The sequence below is a fragment of the Phoenix dactylifera genome, unplaced genomic scaffold, assembly GCF_009389715.1.
Source record: "Phoenix dactylifera cultivar Barhee BC4 unplaced genomic scaffold, palm_55x_up_171113_PBpolish2nd_filt_p 001110F, whole genome shotgun sequence".
NCBI classification, from domain to species: domain Eukaryota; kingdom Viridiplantae; phylum Streptophyta; class Magnoliopsida; order Arecales; family Arecaceae; genus Phoenix; species Phoenix dactylifera.
In genome coordinates, this window is record NW_024068454.1 from 35,511 (window position 1) to 62,343 (window position 26,833).

Below are 26,833 nucleotides of genomic sequence, written 5' to 3' on the forward strand. Positions count from 1 at the left end.
TAACCTAGCAACAGGAGCAAAAGTTTCATCAAAATCTATTCCTTCCTCCTGATTATATCCTTTGGCCACTAGCCTAGCTTTGTTTCTTATTACTATTCCATCTTCATCTAGTTTATTTCTATACACCCACTTGGTGCCTATAATTGAAATATTAGGGGGTCTTTTCATTAGAGTCCAAACTTCATTTCTTTCGAATTGGTTTAATTCCTCTTGCATAGCATTCATCCAATTATCATCTTTTTCAGCTTCTTCTAGTGATTTAGGCTCTATTTGCGAAACGAAGGCAAGATAATTACTAGTGTTTCTTAAAGAGGATCTAGTTCTTATACCTTGTGAAGGATCACCAAGGATTAGATCCTTTGGATGACCATGTGCATACCTCCATTCTTTAGGAAGATCTTGATTTCTTGATGGAGGTTGATCTTCTTCATCTCGCTGATTTGTATCTTCTTTGATCTCATCCTCATGTTGTTTGTCTTGAGTGGAGAGTTCCTTCATTTGGTCTTCAAGTATACCTACATCACCATCTTCTTCTTTTCTAGAAGAATCTCCATTAGTTTCATCAAAAACAACATGAATGGATTCTTCAACAACGAGAGTTCTCTTGTTGAAGACCCTGTATGCTCTACTAGATGAGGAGTAACCTAAGAAGATCCCCTCATCTGATTTAGCACTAAATTTACTGAGATTGTCCTTTCCATTGTTCAAAATAAAGCATCGACAACCGAAAACATGAAAATAACTTATATTTGGTTTCTTACCTTTTATCAACTCATACGGTGTTTTCTTTAAGATGGATCTAACTAAAGCACGATTTAAGATATAACATGAAGTATTTATTGCTTCAGCCCAAAAATACTTTGGTAGATCCGATTCGCACAACATGGTACGAGCCATATCTGCTAGTGTGCGATTCTTCCTTTCTACCACCCCATTTTGTTGGGGTGTCCTAGGTGCCGAGAAATTGTGATTGATACCATTTTCGTCACAAAACTTTTCAAAGTGCTGATTTTCAAACTCGGTACCATGATCACTCCTAATTGCTTTTAGTTTAAGATTGAGTTCATTCGAAACCCTATTATGAAACTTGATAAAAGCAGGAAAGGACTCATCTTTATGTGCAAGAAATGAAACCCATGTAAAACGTGAAAAATCATCAACAATTACAAGACCAAATTTCTTACCCCCTAGACTAGCAGTTCTAGTGGGTCCAAACAAATCCATGTGAATTAGTTCTAAGGGTTTTGTTGTTGAGACTATATTCTTAGACTTGAAGGAACTTCTTGTTTGTTTCCCTAATTGACATGCAGCGCAAATTTTATTTTTCTCAAAGTCTATTTTTGGTAGTCCTTTGACTAGATCTTTTGTAATTAATTTGGAGATTAAGTCCATGCTAGCATGCCCTAACCTACGATGCCATAACCAACTAGTCTCATTGACTTTGGGATTCATGGCTACAAGACATTGGCCATCCTTCATGGTGAGATCATCAAGATCTACCATGTAAACATTTCCATGCCTATGTCCTGTGAGTATGATCTCATTATCATTTGGACTACTAATTATGCATAGTGATGATTCAGATGACACTTTAAAGCCCTTGTCACAAAATTGACTTATACTTAATAAATTATGTTTTAGTCCATTAACTAACAATACATTATCAATAAATGAGGAGGGTGATATGGAGATTTTACCCATACCAATAATTCGGCCTTTAGCATTATCTCCAAATGTGACTACTCCTCCTTCTTTTGATTCCAAGGTGACGAAGAGACTCTTGTCACCGGTCATATGCCTTGAGCAACCACTATCAAGATACCACATTCTCTTTTTATTCCCGGCTGCAAGGCATACCTGCAAAATGATCATGTGAAGCTCTTAGGTACCCAAGTTTTCTTGGGTCCTTCGTGGTTAGTGTAGTTGGTTCCCTTAGGCACCCATACTTTAGTTATGCTTTTAGCTTTTACAAATGTATTCTTGTTAGTTTGGATTTTTCTTTGAATACAAGAGTAGGCTTTATGTCCATTCTTTCCACAAAGAAAGCATGTTGGTTTTTTCAGTTTTTACGTCTTTTGCTTTTACAAAGAAATTCTTTAGATACTTTTGTTGCTCATTAGTTTTATATCCTAATCCGGCTTTATTAAAAACAGCTCTTTGATTTGAAAAAATAAGATTTAATTTTTCAGAGCTTTGTGTAAATTTTTCAACAATTGGTTTGTATTTATGTACCTCATTCTTAAGATTCAAATTTTCTTTGACTAGTTCTTCCTTATCCTTTTTAAGAGATTCAACATTTTGTGCAAGTGAGGTATTATTATCGAGTAGGGATTTTACTTTTAGATTTAATTCCTTAATTAGTGTTTTTGCCTTTTCATTTTCAATGCTCAGTTTTGAATTTTTGATTTCTAGGTTAGTAGTGTTAATATTTTTAATGCTCTCCTTTTCAATTAATAAGTTTTCAATATTTTTCTTTAGTTTTTGATTGGAGGCTTTTAATTCTTTATTCTTTGCTCCTAACATACTACAATCACCCATAAGTTCTTGAAAAGCCTCATATAATTCTTCTAAAGTAAAATTTATGGTTGGGTTTTGACATACCTCGTCGTCTTCGAACGCCATGAAGCATAGATTGGCGGTCTCTTCCTTCTCTTCCTCGGAGGATGATGTGTCACTATCATCCCATGTTGCCTTCAATGCCTTCTTCTTCTTCTTTCCAAAATACTTCTTTTGTTGAGGGCATTCGGAACGAATATGTCCCGGTCTCTTGCAATCATAGCATACGATTGGGTCTCTTTCTTTTTCCTTTTCTTTTTTCCAATCATTTCTCCCTCCAAATTTCTTTCTTGGGAAGGGTTTCTTTCTTCTCATGAATTTTTTAAAACTTCCTTACTATCAAACCCAAGTCCTCATCTTGACTTTCTTCTTCACTCTCACTGCTCTCTTCTTCACATACACTTGAGGTAGCCTTGAGTGCGATTGTCTTTTTCTTTGGCAACTCTTCTTCATGCTGCTTCATCGTGAGCTCATGCGTCATCAATGAGCCCAAGAGTTGTTCTAGCCCCAAAGTGTTGAGGTCTTTGGCTTCTACAATCGCCGTGACCTTTGCTTCCCATGCTTTTGGCAGTGACCTGAGAATTTTACTCACAAGTTCGGGGTTAGTGTAAGATTTGCCCAAGCTTTTTAGGCCATTAATAATTTCGGTAAAACGTGTAAACATGCATGTGATGGTTTCATTAGGTTCCATCTTAAACAATTCATATTTGTGAACTAGAATGTTCACTTTGGACTCTTTGACTTGATTTGTACCCTCGTGGGTAACTTCAAGCCTATCCCATACTTCCTTAGCGGAACTACATGTAGAGACTCTATTGAACTCATTTACATCTAAAGAACAAAATAGTGAGTTCATGGCTCTAGAATTGAGTTGAGCCATCCTATCATCATTCTCATCCCAATCCTCCTCAGGTTTGGGAACTCGAATGCCATTAACCACATGTGATGGTTCTTGTGGTCCCTTGACTATAACCCTCCACAAGGCATAGTCTTGTGCTTGAATGAAGATTCTCATTCTAGTCTTCCAATAGGTATAATTTGTCCCATTGAAGAGTGGAGGTCTATTGGTTGCTTGCCCCTCGGCAGGGACATTGTTAAAGGGTGTTGCCATCTAGATCTTTGGCTAAGACGGTTAGGTCTTTCAAGAAATACACAGAGCACCAGCTCTGATACCACTTGTTGCCCAGAGATGGTCACCCAAGAGGGGGGTGAATTGGGTGTTTTAAAAACTTTTGACTAATTAAAAATAAAACACACGAATATATGCACTAAAGTAAAGAAGGAGGAATGAGAAAGGTCAATCGCAAACACAAGGTTTTATAGTGGTTCGGAGCTTCCACTGCTCCTACATCCACTCCCCAAATCACCTTTGGGAATTTCCACTATAATCCACGATTACAGTACGGTAGTTTTGCGAGTTTACTACCCAACTCGTTGTTTTACACCGGGCTCACAACAAACCCTAAAACCCCCAATTTCACTTAGGCTTGGGACGCCTTTCCCTTGTTCCAAGTCCCTTGACTGGAACAAGCACCACAACGAAAGAGTTTACAAAAGAAAGGAAAAGCTCTAAAAAGCAAATATTGCAATTATGAACAATAGAACCCGGAAGAATCCTTTTGCCGTTGGAAGCGTGGGAGATATTGATTCTTCCGATGTGGAGCGCGTAGGATTGAGTGTGAGCTTTGAATCCCAAGCGCACGAGAGTGATTGAGCTTGAAATCACTTGGGAAGCTTGAAAACACTTGATTTCTTCACTTGAATGCACTCACTCCCTTGAACTTTTCTTTCTTACTTCTCTCTTGAATGATCTAGCTTTGGGTTGGTGAAGAGTTGTTGAGAAGCACTTAAGAGGTCCCTTTTATAGCCCAAAAAAGCAAATATAGCCGTTAGAGACAAAGAAAGAAGGATTTGAAATTCAAACCAAACCTGAAAAGCTGTCAGTCGCGTCCCAGTCACTCCGGGGACGTCTCCGCTTCAACGGGAGACGTCTCGGCTGCAAGATTTTACTTTTTCCGTTGTCTGAGGTCGACTCGGCACTTTCAGGGGACGTCTCGGCTTGTTTGCACTTTTTGAATGGGGACGACTCCGCTGATCTGGGGACGACTCCGCTTCTTTATCTCCGAAGAACATGTCCTCTGGTATTTCCTGAGAGAGTCGACTCCGCTCCTTCAGGGGACGTCTCGGATTGTCTACACTTTATGCATGGGGACGACTCCGCTGTCTCAGGGTCGACTCCGCTTCCTTATCACCCAAAAATACCATTCTCTGGAAAACCCTGAGAGAGCCGTCTCCGCTATCTTGGGGACGACTCGGGAAGTCTCCTTTTTACTTGCGGGGACGACTCGGCTTACTGTGGGGACGTCTCGTGCATATCTCTTGAAAACTGCCTTTCTGCCGCCACTGAGAGAGTCGACTCCGCTACTGAGAGAGTCGACTCCGCTAATGCGGGGACGACTCGGCAGGTGTCGGGGACGTCTCCAAGTGTGCCGGTTCTTCCTGTTTGTGCCAGAGACGTCTCTGAAACTATCCGGAGACGTCTCGGCTGTCCCTGATCTGTTTTCTTTAACTCAAAATATTCTTCAATAAATTCATAAAAATTATGGGAACTTGCCTAGACATTTCTTAACAATATTCTTAATAAGACACATGAATTCCTCAATTAAATTGTTAAGATATAATGAAATTTTACTCTAGTGTTTTGTATTCATCAAAATCTATTAGGGGGTCAACAGAATCCTCAGGGAACGAAATATGGATTATTAGCGTAACTTTTAGATGTAATTTTTTTAGTTGATTTATAGAAATGAAAAGCAAAGAATAATATGTGATTAAACAACGTTCAAGAATATAGAGATGGCTAGGGATCCGGAATCCTCCTTGACAATATTACTTTCAATAAATAAACTCGGCGATTCTTGATTAAGGATTAATATGATAAAATAGTTCTAATCATGAAGTATACAATCTGAAAACATGAATTAAACATCCAAGTATTTATCGTACCGGTTACGTCTACGACAAATAAAGCATCGAAATAATTCATGCATCAATATATATAAACCATGCAAGATCTATCAAATAAATAAATATGCAAGAACCCAAAACATACAAATGGATATAAAACAATTAGATTTAAAGTTCAGAGTGTACTTGATGAAAGCAACATGACAAGGATTCATCCATCACCCTTTGCTAAAGGATTTAGCAAGACATTACAAACATCAACATCCCTCCCTTTTCTCTCTCTCTATTTTTTTTTTCTTCTTTTTATTTTCGGAAACAGGGCATCCCCTGTTTCCCTTTCTCTCTCTTTTTTTTCGTTTGAAACCAAGGGGCCGGCTCCTCTGTTTTCGTCGATGAGAGCTCACGTTCTTCCTCCGATCCGAGCCTTTTATAATCTCTCCCTCCAAGGATCTTCGGAATGCGCTGGAGATCAATGCTTTAGAGGCAAACGGTTGGATCTCGGGCGCGTGAGGCTGAAGCATTCGAGGAGCTGATCTCGGCCGGATCCGGTGCCTAGAACGGACGCGATGGAGGAGGCGGACGGCTGGGCGGTGATCTTGGCTGCTGCGGCGCTTCACGGGATCGGGGCTGATCGAGGACTGCTGGGAGGCTGCTGAGATGCAGATTGAACGGCTGGGAGGCGCTGATCGCGGACTGCTGACGGATGCCGGAGGTGATCGTGGACCGCTGTGGAGGAGGCGGATGCTTGGGAGAAGAGGATCGGACGCCGTGGATGGGGCTAGGGCGCTGGATACGGGAGCTAGGATCTTGGAAGAATCAGTGGAGGAGGCGGATGGCTGCGTGGGAGATGATCGCGGGATGATAGGCTGCACACGAATGCTGGGAGGATTTTGGAGAAATTGGATGTGGGAGATGCGTGACACGGTGGAGACGGGATGCTGAGGGGTTGATTCCTAATCCGGAAATTGAAGGATAAAAGTGGAAGGGAGTTGTAGCACGCCTAATCTGAAAGCTGGGATGATGAAGAATAGATGGATGTGTGGGATGGTAGGCATGCTACTATGAGCTGCACGGACCGTTGGATCCTCCCGGATAATGAATCTAACTCCTTTGGTTGCTGTTCCATTAGACTTGATTTGGTCTGCTGATGCTCCTTCTGGTATGCAAATGGGGCTGACCCTATGTGCTCAGCTATTGACCTGCGGCGATGCATCTTTATAGACCCAATGCGCATTTAAACTCTGATCTGTGCCAAATAAAAAATATGAAATTAATGCAGCTCTTTTATCATTATTTGTTGGAAATAATATTAATTTAAGCTGCGTGTAGATCGTACTTTTGTGCTCTCATCACACCCCCCAACTAGCTTATTGCTAGTCCCTTGCAATTAATGAGCAAATGATAACATGAGAGTGCAAAAGATGTTGGTCAATCCTTTGACTTTTTATTAAAGCTAAAGACATAAAACTAAGATATGTACCCACTTTCGTAGGGCATCACGACTGCACTTAGCACGTGCAACAAGCCGTTAAACCCCTAGGTTACCCTAGTGGACGAGTATTGTCTCGTGAGGATTTTCAGGGATGTTACCCACAAACATCATTCATAAAATGATATACAATGAAATCTAAGTCAATACACATGTGATATATGTTTTTTTTTTTTTTTTTTTTTTTCAAGCTTAGCAACTATCAAAGCAAGGGGAATACTAAAGTGTAGTATGCATAAACAGAATGACTTTCTTAGAGCACTAATACCTCCACCACAACATGGTACTGCTTGAATTTTAGGTGCACTACTCAAGTTCGCAAGTGTTTACTACAGTTTATTAGAACCTGATCTATCAAATTTTCAGAATATCACATGTTGTCTAGATTCGTCAAGAATGGTTCGTATGTAAAGAAAGAGCTATCAATCCCAACTAAGTATCCAAAGTACACAAAGGTCCAATACAATGGAGTCAAACCAGCCATTACCACATGTCACTGGGTTCAGCCCGACCAACCCTATTCATGTTTTTTTTTTTTTTTTTTTTTTGATATATGGTGATTACAATAGTCCAACCCCCTTAGGCTCTAGCAAGGTCCATGTAGCGAGTTTTCGGCCAATGACTCTTGATCCAGTTGGCTCAAGGCATTAGGTGAAAACACCCATCGAGCTTAATTACTCGAACCAAACTACGCCACGAGGTTAGACTTGTCATCTCCTCATTTATTTATTTATTTAATTTTTTTTTTTTCAAAATAGAGAAGGTAAACTGAACCATATAATGTGACTGCAACGTGACTATAGGTCAACCAAGATCGGAACATAAGGCACTTAGATGATCTAGCCGGGGTATTCAACCTCTATCTTTATGTGAAAACCAAATCAAGAACCTTATAGTACGGACAAGGATACTCGTACTTCTTTTACAGATATGGCTTAATAAAAATGCATTAAACAAATGTGAACTCCTGAGGCCTTCCTATAATCATTAAATACATGTGCGGGGATCTAATAATAGGTCTCTAATCAGTCATAGTACGCATGTATTCCTTGCCTTAATAGTTGCACAAACTCAATATGAAAATACATGTGCATTTGCTTAGAAAAGAATGCAAAAACATTTTTTTTTTTTTTTTTTTTTGCAAAATACTTCCCTCCCCCCAATTTAAACATTGCATTGTCCTCAATGTAATAGATACAAGAAAATTATAATGAAATACAGTAGAGAAAATAATATTGGAGAGAAGAGGAATACCTTGAGCTGTTAATACCCAGAAAATAAAACCTACAAAACTAGAAAAATAATCCTAACTAATATACACATACCTTTGCCTTCATGTTCAGTCATAAGAAGGCTCCCCCAAGAAAAAGGAGTCTTCTTCATCTACAAAATTCTCAAGAAAAGGTTTAAGTCTGTGTCCATTTACCTTAAAAATTCTACCATCCCGTGGATTCTCAATCTCAACCGCCCCATGTGGAAAAACAGTTTTTATAATATAAGGACCTGTCCATCTCGATCGCAACTTACCAGGAAACAGATGTAAGCGGGAATCATATAAAAGAACTTTTTGCAAAGGTTCAAAAGATTTTTTTAAAATTGATTTATCATGTAAGATCTTCATTCGTTCTTTGCAAATTTTAGCATTGTCATAAGCATCTCTGCGAATCTCATTAAGCTCATTCAATTGCAATTTTCTAGCTAGACCGGTATCTTGTAAATCAAAATTCAATTTTCTAATTGCCCAATACGATTTATGTTCTATTTCTACAGGCAGATGACACGCTTTTTCATAGACTAGACGGTAGGAAGACATGCCAAGAATGATTTTGTATGCAGTACGATAGGCCCATAATGCATCTGATAGTTTCAAGGACCAATCTTTTCGTGATGGGTTCACTGTTTTCTCTAAAATACGCTTGATCTCCCTATTGGCTAATTCTACTTGGCCACTAGTTTGCGGGTGATATGGGGTAGCAACTTTGTGGGTGACACCATACTTTTTTAATAATGTCTCAAAAGGCTTATTACAAAAGTGTTTTCCACCATCACTAATTATGACCTTAGGCATCCCAAATCGTGAAAAAATATTTTCTTTTAAAAACTTCAGGACGGGTTTGTGATCATTGGTCTTACAAGCAACAGCTTCTACCCATTTGGACACATATTCGACACCGACTAAAATGTACTCATATCCAAAAGACGGTGGGAATGGGCCCATAAAATCGATACCCCAACAATCGAAAATTTCGATAATAGTAATGGGTTGAAGAGGCATCATTTGCCTACGAGTTAGACTTCCAATACGTTGACATGGATCACATGTCTTGCAGAACTCGTGGGCATCTTTGAACATAGTGGGCCAATAGAAACCACATTGCAAAACTTTTGCAACAGTTTTCTTAGAGGCAAAGTGTCCACCGCAAGCATTAGTGTGGCAGAAAGAGAGTACGCTTTGTATATCATGATCCGGTATGCATCGTCTAAAGATTTAATCATTGCAATATTTAAATAAATAGGGTTCGTCATAGTAATAATTCTTTACTTCGCGCAAGAAAATTTTTCTATCTGTCGACCCCCAATGTTCCGGCATCCGGCTTGTAACAAGAAAATTTACAATATCTGCATACCATGGTATACTAGAAAGTGCAAACAACTGCTCTTCAGGGAATGAGTCCTTGATGGAAAATTGTGGCACTGAATCATGAAAAACTAATCGTGATAAATGGTCAGCAACCACATTCTCTACTCCTTTTTTATCTTTGATAGTGATGTCAAATTCTTGGAGTAGAAGTATCCATCGTCTTAAGCGTGGTTTGGCCTCTTTCTTATCCAACAAATATTTTAGTGCCGCATGGTCCGTGAAGATAATAATAGGAGCACCAAGGATATAAGAGCGAAATTTATCTAAGGCAAATACTACTGCAAGCAATTCCTTCTCGGTGGTAGTGTAATTCATTTGAGCATCGTTTAAGGTTTTGCTTGCATAGTAAATGACATATGGCTTATTATCCTTGCGTTGTCCTAAGACAGCTCCTATTGCATAGTCGCTAGCGTCGCACATAATCTCAAAAGGTAATGACCAATCGGGTGGTCGAACGATGGGTGCAGTGCTAAGCATAGACTTTAACTTCTCGAATGCATCTTGGCAAGTTTCAGTCCAATTGAACGGTGTATCAAGGGATAGGAGATTACATAATGGTCGAGATATGACACTAAAGTCCTTGATGAACCTCCTATAGAATCCGGCATGACCCAAAAATGATCTAACATCTCTAACCGTCTTGGGTGCAGATAGCTTAGCAATTAAATCAGTCTTAGCTCTATCTACTTCCATGCCCTTCGATGAAACAATATGTCCTAAGACAATTCCTTTTGGCACCATGAAGTGGCATTTCTCCCAATTCAGTATCAAATTCTTTTCCATACATCGAGCTAAGACAGCTTGTAAATGTGACAGGCAATCATCAAATGTGTCGCCAAAAACGGAGAAGTCGTCCATGAACACTTCCAAAAATTTCTCGTTCATGTCTTCAAAGATGCTGAGCATGCATCTTTGGAACGTTGCAGGTGCATTACACAACCCGAATGGCATTCGTCGGAAAGCAAATGTGCCAAAAGGACAAGTGAAGGTAGTCTTCTCTTGATCTTCCGGTGAAATTTCAATTTGATAATATCCCGAATAGCCATCGAGAAAACAATAGAAATCATGCCCTGCAACCCTCTCCAATACTTGGTCTAGGAAGGGTAGAGGAAAGTGATCCTTTCATGTGACCAAATTCAGCTTTCGGTAGTCAACACACATGCGCCAACTTGTCGGGACACGAGTTGGAACTAGTTCACCTTGTTCATTTTCTACTACCGTCAAACCCGATTTCTTAGGAACAACTTGAGTAGGGCTTACCCACTTGCTGTCAGAAATTGGGTAAATAATACCCACGTCAAGCAACTTGAGGACTTCTGCCTTAACCACATCTCTCATTGTAGGATTTAACCTTCGTTGCATTTGCCTTGTGGTTTTGGCATTGTCCTCTAAATATATCCGGTGCGTGCAAATTAAGGGGCTAATTCCCTTCAAATCGGCAATAGACCATCCTAAGGCTCCTTTATGATTCTTTAAAACATCAATTAATTTTCCTTCTTGGTTATGATCAAGTCCAGACGAGATGATTACAGGAAAAGTATCTTCGGGTCCAAGAAAAGCATACTTAAGTTCCTTTGGTAAGGGTTTCAATTCGAGCTTGGGTGCTTGCTCATGGGATGGTTCTATTTTCACCTCTCGAGGCGACAATCTCTCAAATTCTCCTTCTTTTGGTCTCCACCCATTGACCATCTTGATATCCAGATTATCCACAATAGGTGTGACTGACAAATCATCATCATTGGTTCCATTAAGACACCAATCAATTAAGCTATCATTGAATGGGTCGTTAATTGCTTTAGCTAACAAATAATCTTCTGCGATGGTTTCAACCCAATCAACCTCCTTACTCTCTTCGGAATCATTGGGTTGTTTGCACACATTAAAAATGTTCAGTTCTAAGGTCATATTACCGAAAGAAAGCTTCATGACGCCATTCCTACAATTAATCAATGCATTAGAAGTTGCAAGGAACGGACGTCCTAAAATGACCGGAATCTGAGACTGTGAGTTCGAAGCCGGATGTGTGTCCAATACAATAAAATCGACAGGAAAGTAGAACTTGTCTACTTGGACTAATACATCCTCGATAATCCCCCTTGGAATTTTAACTGACCTGTCAGCTAATTGCAAAGTGACGGAGGTTGGCTTCAACTCACCTAAACCAAGTTGCTCATATACAGAATATGGCAACAAATTCACACTTGCCCCTAAATCTAACAATGCTCGCTCTATCCTAAAGTCACCTATGATGCATGAGATGGCTGGGCAACCTGGATCTTTATATTTAGGGAGAATGTTGTGCTGCAAAATAGCACTCACATTTTCAGTTAAAAATGCCTTCTTCTTAACATTTAGTCGGCGCTTAACAGTACACAAGTCCTTCAAAAATTTGGCATATGAGGGTACTTGTTTGATTGCATCAAGAAGAGGTATGTTGATCTTTACTTGTTTAAAAAGTTCAAGAATTTCAGAATTAGGTTCGAGCTTTTGCAACGGCTTTAACCGTTGTGGAAAAGGTGGAGGAAAAGGACATTCAGCTTTCTTAGTAGAAGTTGGGACCTCAACTTCTTCTTTGTCCCTTTCATCAACTTTGGGAGCATCAGAATTAGAAGTGACCTGCGGTCTCAATGGGACAGTTTGATCAATGACTTTCCCATTACGCAAAGTCATGATGCTTTTTGCATGTTCTGTATGCGAACTAGAGGGAGCCGTATTATTACTACCGTGCACTTGTGGGTTAGGTTGGGGTTGAGCTGGAAGCTTACCCTTCTCTTGGGTACTTAGGACGGTAGTCAACATTGACAATTGGTTCCTTATGTCTTCAAAATTTTGAGTATTTTGAGCATTGATATTAGCTTGACCTTATAGAAAAGTTTGTATGGATTGCAAGGTATCCTCGATATTTGGCTTTTGAGAGGGTGGTGATGCAAAAGTAGGATGTGCAGGTGGAGGAGCTGAATGGTGTGACTGTTGAGGATGATCATTTCTCCACCTAAAATTTGGATGATTCTTCCAACCAGGGTTATAGGTATTCGAGTATGGATCGTTATAAGGCTTTTGGTAGGAGTTCATAGCATTTGCTTGATCGTGCAAGACTTCTTTGAATGCCGGTATAGTGGGACAATCTGTAGTAGTATGACCCGACATATCGCAGATACCACAACACTCGTTTCTAAGCTCTATAGTCTTGACAGGCTCAACCTTCCTAAGCTCAATTTCTTCTACCTTCCTAGTGAGGGCTGCCATTTAGCATGAAGATCATCCTCAGTTCTAAGGTTGTAAAGGCCTCCCTGTACAGAGCTAGTAGGCTTAGGCAAAGACTTATTGTTTCTATCCCCGTTATCCCAAAGTTGGGCAGTCTCAGCAAGGGAATCCAAATACTCCCATGCCTCATCAGGTTGTTTTTCTAAAAATCTACCATTGCACATGGTCTCTACAAATTGTTTCAACTGTGGAGATAAACCTTCATAAAAGAAGCTAATGGTTCTCCAAGTTTCGAATCTGTGATGAGGGCATGAGAGAAGAAGGTCTTTAAATCTTTCCCAACATTCATAAAATGTTTCATTATCTTTTTGTTGGAAATTGCTGATATGTCTTTTCAAAAAGTTAGTCCTTTGTGTGGGGAAGAACTTCTTTAAAAATTCTCTCTGCATATCTTGCCAATTTCTTATTGATCTAGGTCGCAAAGAGTTTAGCCATGTTTTGGCCTTATCCTCTAGAGAGAAAGGAAACAATGTCAACTTGAGGACATCCTCGGTGACATTTGGCACTCTAAATGTAATGCTCAGTTCTTCAAAATCCTTTAAATGAAGATACGGACTCTCGGACTCTAACCCGTGGAACTTGGGCAGCAATTGGATTACCCCGGGTTTGATGTCAAAATGTCCTACATTATCAGGAAAAATTATGCATGAAGGCTGACTAGTCCTAGCCGGTTGTAGGTATTGTCTTAGAGTCATAACATGGGGTTCACGTTCTCGATCATGGTGGCTTCCCGCATCTTCATTTAAATCAGCCATCTTACAAGGTGTGAGATATTGAGAAGGAATTTCAAGGGTATGTCCTAAGGGATGATCTAAAGTTGTACGACTTAATCGACCAGTGTCGTCCCTATTCCACTTTAGCATGCAAAATAATTCCCTCTCTCTTTTTTTTTAAAAATAAATATAAGTACCAACTAAAGATACCCTAAAATGACATCCTAAAATAAAAATCTATTCATAATCAAACATGCAACAAAACATTACACCTCAATTTCTAATGTTTTTTTTCTTAAATTTCTAGACAGCTCCTAACTGGTTTGAAGAGGACACCTAAGCCTCCAATCCGGTCTAATGAACCGAGTTGACCAGGTAAGCTCCCAGGTAAGTGGAGGGGTCACGATGCGTTCGCAAAGGTCCCACTTAAAACCCACTTGCCTCGAACAGATGAACTGTCTCCCTTATAGGGACAAAGCTTGCCTAGACATCAACTAAGCCACAGAGCGAAATTGGTGCAACTTTCGGTGGTCTTCGTCCTATTGAGCTCGAATGTCCTTAGAGGCCAACGTCTAGTTGATTTTAGTTAAGCTTAGGATATTTATGCACTGGGGTGATTTTTGGGCTAAGGACGAGTGATGAAATCCCGACCTTATCTTTTTAAATAGGTTCAGCCCTTAGAATATTTTATGCTGATGCCTTATACTATATGCAACAATCAAGAGATTTTTTTTTTTTAATGTTTTATGACATGACATTAAATTTCATTGAATAGGTGATCAAGCAAATTATTTATTTATTTTTTTTAAATTTTATGAGTTGACGTTTGAAATTTGAATTCTGAAATTTGAAATTTGAAATTTGAAATTTTAGGTTTTTTCTCTTTTTTTTATTTTTGAATAATCACCCTTGATCTTTTCTTAAAGTTTTTTTTTCCTTAAATTTTCAATTAGCAACAAGGGTTAATGAGATATAATAACAATATAATTCTGATTCTAAAAAAAATAAATGCAGAAAATTTAAAGTAGAAAGTAGCAAGATTTCGTATTAATCTGATGGTCTTAAAAATGTCATAATGTCAATCAGACCGTTCAGATTATCTAACAATGTGTCTTGAGTCAAATCAGACGGCTAATTTCTATGATATCAGAGTTTGATGCAAACTGTGCAGGGAATTAAAAATAGTAGTAAAGATGCAATTTTTTTTTTCAAAAGAAAAATACTAACTACTAAGGTAAAAATTAAATCTAAAATTATACTAATAACTCAGCCGTTCTCCGGCAACGGCGCCAAAAACTTGGTGCAAAAAATAAAATTGCTCTCCCCAGTGCAGGAGAATCGCACAAGTAGTATACTCGGAAGTCCGAGGTCGAATCCTCAGGAAACGAAATATGGATTATTAGCGTAACTTTTAGATGTAATTTTTTTTTAGTTGATTTATAGAAATGAAAAGCAAAGAATAATATGTGATTAAACAACGTTCAAGAATATAGAGATGGCTAGGGATCCGGAATCCTCCTTGACAATATTACTTTCAATAAATAAACTCGGCGATTCTTGATTAAGGATTAATATGATAAAATAGTTCTAATCATGAAGTATACAATCTGAAAACATGAATTAAACATCCAAGTATTTATCGTACCGGTTACGTCTACGACAAATCAAGCATCGAAATAATTCATGCATCAATATATATAAACCATGCAAGATCTATTAAATAAATAAATATGCAAGAATCCAAAACATACAAATGGATATAAAACAATTAGATTTAAAGTTCAGAGTGTACTTGATGAAAGCAACATGACAAGGATTCATCCATCACCCTTTGCTAAAGAATTTAGCAAGACATTACAAACATCAACATCCCTCCCTTTTCTCCCTCTCTATTTTTTTTTTCTTCTTTTTATTTTCGGAAACAGGGCATCCCCTGTTTCCCTTTCTCTTTTTTTTTTTCGTTTGAAACCAAGGGGCCGGCTCCTCTGTTTTCGTCGATGAGAGCTCACGTTCTTCCTCCGATCCGAGCCTTTTATAATCTCTCCCTCCAAGGATCTTCGGAATGCGCTGGAGATCAATGCTTTAGAGGCAAACGGCTGGATCTCGGGCGCGTGAGGCTGAAGCGTTGGAGGAGCTGATCTCGGCCGGATCCGGTGCCTAGAACAGACGCGATGGAGGAGGCGGACGGCTGGGCGGTGATCTTGGCTGCTGCGGCGCTTCACGGGATCGGGGCTGATCGAGGACTGCTGGGAGGTTGCCGAGATGCGGATTGAACGGCTGGGAGGCGCTGATCGCGGACTGCTGACGGATGCCGGAGGTGATCGTGGACCGCTGTGGAGGAGGCGGATGCTTGGGAGAAGAGGATCGGACGTCGTGGATGGGGCTAGGGCGCTGGATACGGGAGCTAGGATCATGGAAGAATCAGTGGAGGAGGCGGATGGCTGCGTGGGAGATGATCGCGGGATGATAAGCTGCACACGAATGCTGGAAGGATTTTGGAGAAATTGGATGTGGGAGATGCGTGACACGGTGGAGACGGGATGCTGAGGGGTTGATTCTTAATCCGGAAATTGAAGGATAAAAGTGGAAGGGAGTTGTAGCACGCCTAATCTGAAAGCTGGGATGATGAAGAATAGATGGATGTGTGGGATGGTAGGCATGCTACTATGAGCTGCACGGACCGTTGGATCCTCCCGGATAATGAATCTAACTCCTTTGGTTGCTGTTCCATTAGACTGGATTTGGTCTGCTGATGCTCCTTCTGGTATGCAAATGGGGCTGACCCTATGTGCTCAGCTATTGACCTGCGGCGATGCATCTTTATAGACCCAATGCGCATTTAAACTCTGATCTGTGCCAAATAAAAAATATGAAATTAATGCAGCTCTTTTATCATTATTTGTTGGAAATAATATTAATTTAAGCTGCGTGTAGATCGCACTTTTGTGCTCTCATCACGTCCAAAGCTTCCGGATTTCCTCTCCGTCCCAGCCACTCGTGAAGCCAGCCATCCTTCCATTTTAGCCTCCTATGTCTGATTTCAAGCCGTGATCCCAGCGTCTGAAGCTTCTGGAGCCGATCCAGCCTCTCCCATTGTCCACAACGCATCCGGATCCACCTTCATCTTCCACGGATCCCGCGTCCGTTCCGAAGCCGTGATCCCGCACACGATCCCAGGCGCCCGTTCCTCCTCCCCTCCACGCGCAATCAAGGGATCCATGGCTGGCTTCAAGGCTCTGGCGATCTATAAGAGGAGGAGGAGAAGGAACAGAAGGGGGGGCTCGGCTATTCAAAAGAGGAAGCATCTCTGTTTCAACTGCTCTATTTTCAAAGGAATTTGAAAACAGAGCATGTTCTTTTTTCTTAGTTTTATTAGTATTTTAATTGAGAGGTTCTGTTTTAAGTTTTAACTTTAGAGAATTTTATTTTGGTGGAGAGTTTTACTTTTAAGATTTTTTTTATGCTGCAATTTTAATTTCTACTCTTTTATTCTGTTCTGCAGATTCTGTAATTTTTCTTCTTATGCAATATATTTAATTTTCTTTTATGCAGTTTATGTTCCAGGCTTTAATCTTCTTAGCTTCCATTCATTTTCTATGCCAAAGCTCTAAGGATGATAGTGTTATTTTGATGATTAACACAACCATTGAGAAAATATCTAATTAAGTACTACAAGTTAACATGATACATAATTACTGAGTTCGACACTCTCGATACATTAGAAGAATGAGATCAAGATGTCTTTCAATGATTAATAATGAGATAAAATTTGTAATAGAAAAGGGATAGTGAATTCTAAATTTTAATTCAGCAAAGTTTCAAGTGAAACGTACTCTTAAGGGCAAAATAGTAATTTTTATTGTTAAAAGTATGTAGCACTACCATGGCATACATTCAAAATTGCTTGAAATATATTTCATTGATTATATGGATGAGTCTAACCTTAAAATGCAGCAAAATATGGAATGAGTCGACCCCAACATAGGTGGAGTCGATCCTAGCACATCATGGAACCATCAGGCACACCTCTGCGAAAATGGCAAGGATGAACAGTAGTGGAGTCGACCCCAAGTATGCTTGAGTCAACCCCAGCTTCAAGCCTCAAGAAAACAAGTCTCTAAAATTTACTGAGAGGGCCGACCCCAACTTTTCTTGAGCCGACCCCAGATGGAATCGACCTCAGGAATGCTTGAGTCGACCCCAATGAAGTCGACCCCAACTGAACATGAGTCGACCCCAAGGCTATGTCGTTCAAAACTGTCTCTGGAATCCCTGAGAGGATCGACCCCAATGGAACTTGAGTCGACCCCACTGTAGCTTGAGTCGACCCCAAAAAGAGTTGAGTCGACCCCAGTGAAAAACAGCTGAAATACAAGTTTCTGTGATTCCTGAGAGGGCCGACCCCGCTGTAGCAGGAGTCGACCCCAGTAAAAGTTGGGTCGATCCCAGTGGAAGTTGAGTCGACCCCAAGTATGATGAACAGTGGTTTGAGTCGACCCTATGAAAGTTTGGGTCGACCCCAGCACGGGCAGAAGCATAACGGCTAGTTCTGCAGAAGTACTTTTTGACCTCCCAACGGCTAGTAACGGATAGTTTTTCAAATCTAACCAATGGAGAGTAACCTAAACATGTGGAAAAGTATTTATAATGAAACTATTCATCAGAACAAGTTATCATTTTGCATAAAAATCAAAGTTCACTCAGGAAAGACAAAGTCCTAGTATTCTTCATCAAGGTGCTTCATTCAAGAGTCAAAAGGAAGTGGTTGAGCAGATCAAAAGAAGCATTAAGAGCTCCACCAACTCTTGAAGAGTGAAGCATTCCTTGACAAAGAAGAGAAGAGCCATATCAAAGCGATAACTATATTCTAACTCTTCTTTGTAGCTTATAATTGTTATATCTGCTCATTTAGGAGTTTCAACCTTCTTCTTCTTCTTAACAATCTTGTAAGGTTTGTTGGTGAGCCCGTAAAACTAACAGTGTAGGTTTGTTGGTGAACCCGTAAAACCAACGGTGAAGGTTTGTTGGTGAGCCCGTAAAACCAACATAGGTTTTTGGTGATCCCGGAAAATCAAGTGTAAAGGTTTTTGGATTGTGAGCCCGGAAAACAATCCAACTGTAATTCATGGGATTATAGTGAATTCCCAAGGGGTCGCTTGGGAAGTGGACGTAGGTGCATAGGAGAGCACCGAACCACTATACTTGTTGTTGTTTGTATTGTGTATTGTTCTAACTTCACTATTTGCACTTAATCTATATTAACTAAATCACTCACTCATCAATTAACATAATTAAGAAATCGAAAATTAAGAAAAAAACCAATTCACCCCCCTCCTTGGCTTGTCACCTTGGGCAACAAGTGGTATCAGAGCAAGGTGCTCTCATAGTATTTGTTGATCTTACGATCAAGAGTCAAAGATCATGACAACCTAAGTAGGATGTTCTATTAGCGAGGGACAATCCACAAATATACCACCCTTGTTTAATGGTACTAATTATACTTATTGGAAAGCTAGGATGAGGATATTCATTTAAGCACTAGACTATGACATGTGGAACATCGTAACTAAGGGGCCACACACACCCACAGTTAGTATAGAGGGCACAATCATTCTTAAGCCTGAAATGGATTGGAATGAGAGTGATAGAAGACTTGCACAATTAAATGCTAAAGCAATTAATGTACTTTACTGCTCACTAGATATAAGTGAATTTAATAGAATATCCACATGCATCTCCGCTAAAAAAATTTGGGATAAACTAGAGGTCACACATGAAGGAACTAATCAAGTCAAAGAGTCAAAAATAAATATATTAGTACATAAGTATGAATTGTTTAAAATGGAATCCACTGAGTCCATAACTGAAATGTTCACTCGATTCAAAGAAATCATAAATGGACTAAAGAGTTTGGAAAAGTTTTATGCTAACTCTAAACTAGTATGAAAAATTCTCAGGTCTCTACCAAGAGTTTGGAAGGCCAAAGTAACTGCAATTTAAGAAGCAAAGGATCTCAATACACTGCAATTGGAAGAACTTCTAGGATCACTCATAACCTATGAGCTGACCATGAAACAAAACTCAGAAGAGGAGGTTAAGAGAAGAAAGATCATTGCCTTGAAGTCTACAACTCCAAAGCAGAAAACTGAATCAGAGGAGTCCGATGATGAGGAGGAATATGATGAAGAAGGAATGGCAATACTTGCAAGCAAATTCAGAAAATTCATGAAAGGTAAAAAGAAATTCCATAAAAGAAAACCATTCGTAAGAGGTAGCTCAAGCCAGAAAAAGGAAAAAAAAAAGAAAAGGAAAAAGAAGTGCCAATATGCTATGAGTGTAACAAGCCCGAGCACTTCAAGATAGATTGCCCGGAATTGAAATGGATAGCAACAAAACTTAAAAAGAGGAACCTCATGGCTGAATGGAGTGAAAGCGAGGAGTCAAGTTCGGAAGAGGAAGATCAACAAGAGACGGCCCAAATCTGCTATATGGCTAATGACGATGAGGTAGATTCTGAACTTGAATGTGATTTTTTAGTAGAAAAGTTACATGATGCATTTTTAGAACTGATGGAAGAACACGAGAAGCTAATTCATAAAAATAAAGTTCTAAAAGATGAAAATCAATCTCTTATCCAAGATAAGCTGAAACTATCTAATGACTATGAAACATTAAGTAGGAGGTTCACAAATGAAACCAAGAATCTAATTGCTGAAAATATCAAGCTAAAAGAAGATGCAGAAAAATACAAATCCTTAGTGGACAAGTTTACACTTAGTTCAACTAAATTAAATATGATTCTTGATAATGAAAAAGCTGTATATGATAAGGCTGGTTTGGGATATAAAATAAATAGGAAGCAAAAATACTTAAAGAACATATTTGTGAAAGCCAAAACTGAAAATATAACTTGTCATTGCTGCAATAAAGTAGGACACAAAGCATATGAATGCAATCTTAGAAAGCCTAGCTATAACAAATTGAGTGATAAAAGTAAGTTAAAGTCCAAAAAAATTTGGGTTCCAAAAGGAACATCAAGTACTAACCTTTAAGGACCCAACATGATTTGGGTACCTAAAGCACATTCTTGACTTTGATTGCAGGAGTGTCTTACAGCTAATAAGAGGGATAAACGATGGTATCTAGATAGCAGCTGTTCAAGACATATGACAGGTGACATAGAACAATTTGTCACTTTGGAATCTAAGGAGGGTGGAGTGGTAACCTATAGACACAATGGAAAAGGACTTATCATTGGAAAGGATAAAATCTATATTACTCCATCCATATTTATAGCAAATATTTTATTAGTTAATAGTTTGAAACATAACCTGCTTATCATAAGTCAATTTTGTGGTAAAGGTCTTAAAGTCACATTTCAAGCTTCAGTATGCATAATTACAAATCCAAAAGATAATAGCATTGTACTTATGGGACATAGGCATGGAAATATTTATATGGTAGATCTTCATGATTTAGGCAAGAAAAATGGATTATGCTTAATTACTAATGAAGAAAGGAAAAGTGAAATAAGTTGGCTTTGGCACCGTAGACTAGGACATGCTAGTATGGACTTAATATCAAAACTAGTCAAGAAGGATTTGATAAAAGATGTGCCAAAATTAATCTTTGAAAAAGACAAAATCTGTGGACCATGCTTATTGGGAAAGCAAACAAAATCATCATTCAAATCAAAGAATATAGTATCAACCACTAGGCCCTTTGAACTCATACACATAGATCTATTTGGGCCTACTAGAACTGCAAGTCTAGGAGGAAAAAAGTATGGACTAGTCATAGTAGATAATTTCTCAAGATATACATGGGTTTCATTTCTTGCACATAAGAGTGAAGCATTTTCAACATTCTTGAAATATTATAAAAATATCATAACTAAAAAGAAGCTCACCTTAATTGCAATTCGAAGTGATCATGGAACTGAATTTGAAAATCAACACTTTGAAGAATTTTGTAATGAAAATGGTATCTCCCATCAATTTTCAGCACCTAGAATGCTTCAACAAAATGGGGTTATTGAAAGAAAAAATAGGACCTTGGCAGAGATGGCACGCACGATGTTGTGTAAGTCAAATCTTCCAAAGTACTTTTGGGCTGAAGCTGTAAGTACTGCTTGCCATATTTTAAATCGTGTTTTAATACGATCTATAACCAAGAAAACTCCTTATGAACTTTGGAAGAATAGGAAGCCAACTGCTAAATATCTTAGAGTATTTGCATGTAGATGTTTCATTTTAAACAATGGCAAGAAGGATCTAAGTAAATTTGATGCCAAGTCAGATGAAGGTATCTTTTTAGGATACTCTACATCTAGCAGGGCATACAGAGTATTCAACAAAAGAACTCTTGTAGTTGAAGAGTCAATTCATATCATTTTTGATGAGTCTGATAGCGAGTCTCCTAGGAGAGAAAATACTTCTGATGATGATGCAGGAATTCTTGAGTTCGAAAAATTGAATCTTAATGAAGTACCAAATCAAGATAAGGAAGATGATCATGTACCACCACATTCTTAAGACTTTCACAAGGGATGGAGGTACGCACATGGGCATCCTAAAGACTTAATCATTGGTGATCCATCTCAAGGGGTAAGCACTCGATCCTCTCTTAGAAATATAAATGACTATTTTGCTTTTGTTTCACAAATAGAACCTAAGAATTATGAAGAAGATGAAAAAGGCGTAAATTGGATAAATGCTATGCAAGAAGAATTAAATCAATTCAAAAGAAGCAATGTATGGACATTAACTGAGAGACCAAAGCATAATTCTGTAATTGGAACAAAATGGGTCTTTAGAAATAAATTAGATGAAAATAGGGTAGTTATAAGAAATAAAGCTAGACTTGTAGCCAAGGGATACAATCAAGAAGAAGGAATAGTTTTTGATGAAACATTTGCTCCCGTAGCCAGATTAGAAGCTATTAGATTACTTCTAGCTTTTGCATGCTTCATGGATTTCAATTTGTATCAAATGGATGTAAAAAGTGCCTTCTTAAATGGTTATATAGAGAAAGATAAAAATTTTTTCATAATTCATAAGGCATTATATGGATTAAAACAAGCACCTAGGGCTTGGTATGATCGATTAAGCAAATTTCTGCTAAATAATGAATTCAGTAGAGGAAATGTAGATAAAACACTTTTTCTCAAAAGAAAAGATAAAAATTTGCTAGTAGTACAAATATATGTAGATGACATAATCTTTGGTGCCACTAATGATAATCTTTGCAAAAAGTTTGCTAAATTAATGCAAGGAGAATTCGAGATGAGTATGATGGGAGAACTAAATTTCTTTCTTGAATTACAAATCAAGCAAACTAAGGAAGGCATCTTTATTCATCAAACTAAGTATACAAAGGAAATACTAAAAAAGTTTGGGAATGAAAATCACAAGGGGATAGGCACTCTTATGAACCCCACTAGTAAACTAGACAAAGATGAAAAAGGAAAAAGTATAGATATGAAGCTCTATAGAGGATTAATTGAATCTTTGCTTTACCTAACTGTCAGTAGGCCAGACATAGTATTTAGTGTAGGAATATGTGCTAGATACCAATCAAATCCTAAGGAATCACATTTAAGTGCTGTCAAAAGAATCCTTAGTGTTGCCCAGTAGATACAACCCGAGAGGAGGGATGAATTGAGTCTTTTAAAAACTTTTCAACTACTTCTAATCTTTTTCAATTAATTAAGCTAAGTTGTATAGATGCACAGTGGAATTTAAACTTAGCAACAGTTTGATTCTAATCTGATCAAAATTAAAACTATTAAGCAGCGGACTCAATAAACAATTAGTCTAGATTTTCCAAAGCAAGCATTTCAATACAATGTATCTTAATGCAGTTTTATTAAATGAAACTTAATTAAATAATTTGAATATATTTGCAACTAAAGGATGCGCGGATAAGAGTTAAGCAAGCAATTCAATTAGATATTTATCTAAGTAAGTAAGTGAGGTAATTAAATAATGAAAGAAAGCATCACAAACACAACAAACATATAGTGGTTCGGTGCACCCCAGCACCTACATCCACTCCCCAAGACCTCTTGGGAATTTTACTATAATCCCTCAGATTATAGCTGGTTGTTTTACAAGCTCACAACCTAACTTATTATTTTCACGAGATCACAACGAACTCGATCGGTTTTCATAGGCTCACCGACTAGAACCACCCGATTGTTTTTTTGGATTCACAATCAAACCCAGTTGGTTTTCCCCGGTTCACCAACCACAACCTTACACCGTTGGTTTTTCCTTTGGCTCACCAACAAACCTTACACCGTTGGTTTTTCCTTTGGCTCACCAACAAACCTTAACCCCTTGATTCAATCCCTTGATTGAATCAAGTTACAAGATATTAGAACAAGAGTTTAAAACAAATACAAGCTTCTTCTTCTTTACTTGACCCTCTTCTGATTTCGCACGAGGTAAAGGATCACTGAGGCAGCACACAGTTGGAGAGGAAGCCTTGGGATTCACTCGGATACTCTTCTGCTCTCTCTTTTGCTTTGAATGACCCTTTTGTGCTTTTGGAAGGTTTCTCTTGAAATCTCTTTGAAAAATCTTTCCTATGTGTTCTTTCTCACTTCCTTAACTTCTTCCCTAGCTCTCCCCTTGATTTTATAGCTCTGGATGGCGTGGGAACAAAGATCTATCCGTTAGAGATAAAAATAAAGCCATTGGAGTTGAGAAAAAACTAGCCGTTATGCCTTCCAGCGTGCTCGAGTCGACTCGGCTGAAGCAGGAGTCGACTCGGCTGAAGCAGGAGTCGACTCGGCTGAAGCAGGAGTCGACTCGGCTGAAGCAGAAGTCGACTCGTGAATAAGAGTCTGCCGGCACTGTAGCTAGGAGTCGACTCGAGCACTGTAGCGCTGAAGTAGGAGTCGACTCGAGCACTGTAGCGCTGAAAATCAACTCTCTGTTTTTTTGTCTGTTCTCAGTCGGAGTCGACTCATAGAGTCTCGGAGTCGACTCGAGCACTGTTTCTTGAAACTCCAAAGTGCCAGAGTCGACTCTGAACTTTCAGGAGTCGACTCGAGGACTATTCTTTTGAATCTTTCTTTGAATTTGCTCCTCCAACTTGAATCCTTTGAACTTGAAACTTGGACCATGAAGTATAACTTTTTTTCAACTTTTTGAGAGCTTTTGAGGCCCTCTTGTATTTTTCCAACTTGCTATGTTCCTTGCAAAACAAATTATCTTTCTACTTGCAACACAAACATTAGTAATTATACTTCAAGGTTTTGTGATCATCAAAATCAATCTTTAAATCAATCTTTGGATCATCAATCTCCTCCTTTTTGATGATGACAAAACTTAGAGTATGTGCAATATAAAATATATGGTGTTCTAGAACTAATGCATAGCTAAGTTGCATGAAGTAGAAAACATATATCTTTAAAATATACTTCATGATAATGCTTTAGATTTAATCAACTTAACATAATCAACACATAATGCATTATGAGCATATACTCAGATATTTCTCCCCCTTTTTGACAACATCAAAAAGGTTGCAAGATAATGAAACATTAAGCACAAAGCAGTAAATGATACTCAAATATTTCTTTTTCTTATTGTACTCTGATTTTCAGTCAATGCATGTCATAATAAGATTACTGAGCATAGATCAGAGCCAATTAAGATGATTTTAGAGCAAATTATAATGAGAGCACATCGAATGTGATTCCAAAGATAGTTTTCAAATTAAGTGTAGGTGGAACCTTTTTCAAGTTAATTCAAGGAGTATCAAGACTGATATTCAAAGAAGGCGTGAATGGAAATCTAACCCCTGTTTTTTGAAAGATCTTTAATAACAATTATGAAAGCTTGTTCATTTAAGATCTTTTGCCCAATATATTAAATATATAGCAACATGAGAGCAATCTAATCAATTTTTTAGAGTATAATATCAAAACTTATATACTCGAAAAATATAACATCATGTTGGATCATTAATTCTTAATGACTTCAAAGTTCTTTTATGATATAAAAACATTGGGGCACAAAATACCGAAACATGAATTTGTTAGATGTATGCCTTAGAAGCCAATCTGGCTGACACATTGTTAATTCTAGAGACATAATTTTGTACTTGACTATTTATTATTGAATAAATAAAAGGCATCTTTTTATTTATATTGTTTATGTGTCTATGAATCGTCCAAGAATTAATAAGATGATGATGCATATTCTTAAGAGTTAAGAATTTGAGCCATGCATTATTGGTGATTAATTTCTGAATGCTCCTGATCAATGGATCATCACGAGGACGGTGATCGATCCGATCAGTGCACACATTGCTTTCCTTATGGATAGACGAGACTCGAGTCCACAATGTGGCGATACTGAAGTAATAGTGCAGGTGCTTGTTAAGAATAAGGGTACTGATGACCAAAATAAGAAGTCACTTGGATGTTTATCCACTCGTCAGTGACTTGCTTGATGTTGCAGTAGTATGACTGGTCCTTTGACCTGCGATGCTTCGGCTACTCACAGTGAGGTTATTGTAGTTTGACTGCACATATACATGGTCTCTAGCCATATGGGTTCATGCAGTGTAGATTGGCTGCAGTAGGTTCACTGTAGGAGTAGGGTATGCATCTATAAGGAATCTATCGACCTTGATAGATAAGGAGAGATCCTATGTGATTTATAAGACTGAGTTCGTAAGACCCCGGCCGGGGTAGATTGTATAGTGGAGAAAAAGTTTTCCACTCTTGAGCTTAAGTCGAATAAATCTTGACATATGACAGACGATGGGGTTTGACGAGTTGTCCATGACCTCCGTCCTGTAGGGATCCACGATAGTAGGACTGTATCACACGATAACTGCACCTAGAAGTTCATCATTCCATTCTGCTGGATAGCCACTACATGCTGCTAGGTGTCACTGGTGGATGGTGAGACTCACAGAAATTATTTCGATGATCGATAAACCCTAATGAGTAGAGTTGGAATCGTTCCGACCCATTGAAAGGTGTTTTCAATGACATTGTGATAGAGATCACAATATATCTCACTACCAGTCAAAATAGAACCTATGGGATCACACACACTAGAAGTATTGACCGATCCGATGGTTGAAAAGTGATTATGAATCATGAGTAATCAATTCGATTGATAATAAATTGAAGAAGGAACAATGGGAATAATTAATTGGACTTAAACACGAAACCTACTT

At 38.5% G+C, this 26,833-nt stretch overlaps 1 non-coding gene across 1 annotated transcript; it reads left to right on the top strand.

Annotated features, from left to right (window-relative positions):
- The first annotated feature begins 13,151 nt into the window (after positions 1-13,151).
- Positions 13,152-13,260, top strand: LOC120107991. Its single transcript, XR_005509549.1, has one exon. It is a non-coding gene; the product is annotated as a small nucleolar RNA R71 (small nucleolar RNA).
- The last annotated feature ends 13,573 nt before the right edge of the window (positions 13,261-26,833 follow it).